The sequence below is a fragment of the Trichoplusia ni genome, chromosome 12 (assembly GCF_003590095.1).
Source record: "Trichoplusia ni isolate ovarian cell line Hi5 chromosome 12, tn1, whole genome shotgun sequence".
Classification (NCBI taxonomy): domain Eukaryota; kingdom Metazoa; phylum Arthropoda; class Insecta; order Lepidoptera; family Noctuidae; genus Trichoplusia; species Trichoplusia ni.
Window position 1 is genome coordinate 6,648,414 of NC_039489.1, and position 1,390 is coordinate 6,649,803.

General features: G+C 33.3%; 1 non-coding gene across 1 annotated transcript; it reads left to right on the plus strand.

Moving 5' to 3' along the window:
* Positions 1–359: 359 nt before the first annotated feature.
* Positions 360–432, plus strand: Trnam-cau. Its single transcript has one exon. It is a non-coding gene; the product is annotated as a tRNA-Met (tRNA).
* Positions 433–1,390: the final 958 nt, after the last annotated feature.

The following is a 1,390-nucleotide window of genomic DNA, read 5'->3' on the forward strand; positions in this document are numbered from 1 at the left end:
AAATTTACTCTGGTCCTTAGAGGCGAATACAAAACTTAACAAGGCAAATGCTATCTGACCTCGGCTGCCCAATTACTGGGGTCCTAACATTCTAAGGTCATTACTTCCAGGTTTTAGTTTACATGATAGTATCAAAGGAATATTAAGTTTGCGGTCAAAAGGACCAACAGTTGGAAATTACTTTTGATTGAATAATATTTAAATGAAGATCATTTCTTGGTCTTTGTTGTATTCTAGTCTGTATTTTTTTTTCGTAATCTTAACATAGGTTTTTTTGTACTTTTTAGTTGGTATTATAAGGTTATTGTTGTTTTCCTGTACACAGCAACCAGTCATGTATTATGTTACAATTTTCATCAGCCTCGGTGGCGCAGTAGGCAGCGCGTAAGTCTCATAATCTTAAGGTCGTGAGTTCGATCCTCACCCGGGGCATATCTTTTTGCATATTCTGTGCATACTAGATACACAAATAACAGAACGCTTTGTACTCACAAGCTAAACTTTAAATTTATTATATAAATAATTTTCATCAATTAATTTACTGGACCTAAAGGTTCAAATTTCATTTACGTCTGAAGCTATTTTTACCAAACAACATTTTGGTCCTTGTTCTCAAATTCCCTAAGGTCTAAAGTCTGAAAGGACCTATTCCACGCTATCAAACCTGCGGGTTGTAATTTGCACTGCGGTTTCCGCCGTACTGTCTAATTTTCAACACGTATGAAGGACATTTTGGACTTTGCCTATTTCTGTGCCTGGGACATTTGTAATTGTGTTTCGCTCTTTATGATGTGTTGTAAAGTTTGGTGAATATTTTGTTACCTAGTGTATTGTGTTTTGTTTTTGTATAATTATGTTTGTTTTGTCCATTTCATGCACTGCTTTATGCGTAGGCAATCTTTTCGGGATTGGATAATTTTACCAATATATTATAGTGCCTTAGATCCTCATGTGCCTCACATTATTATACTGTTTAGTGTGTTTTCTTTTTCACTGATTTCACCCCATGGAGATAAGACTTAGTTCCAAAAAGATTCTATTAAAATGAAAACTCTCTAGTACCTAATCTTACGAGTTATAGCTTGGTTATTTTCTATGTAATATGAGCAGAAAATCCATGGAAAAACTACAAGATTTGTACTTGATTTCTAAAGAAAATGCATAAGCATTTGTGGTAATTTTTATATACCATCAAACCTAATAATGCCTTGCCGTTCAGAAGCCAGTAATTAGTTGGAATCATTTTTAAATACTGTTTTAATTTTTCTCTGATCAATATCTTAGTTTAACATCATCTGATTTGATATCCTTTTTTCACCTATGTATGTAAGACCAGAAATTTGCTATATTAAATCTTATCTGAAAATTTAACTGTAAAGGTTACTCACCT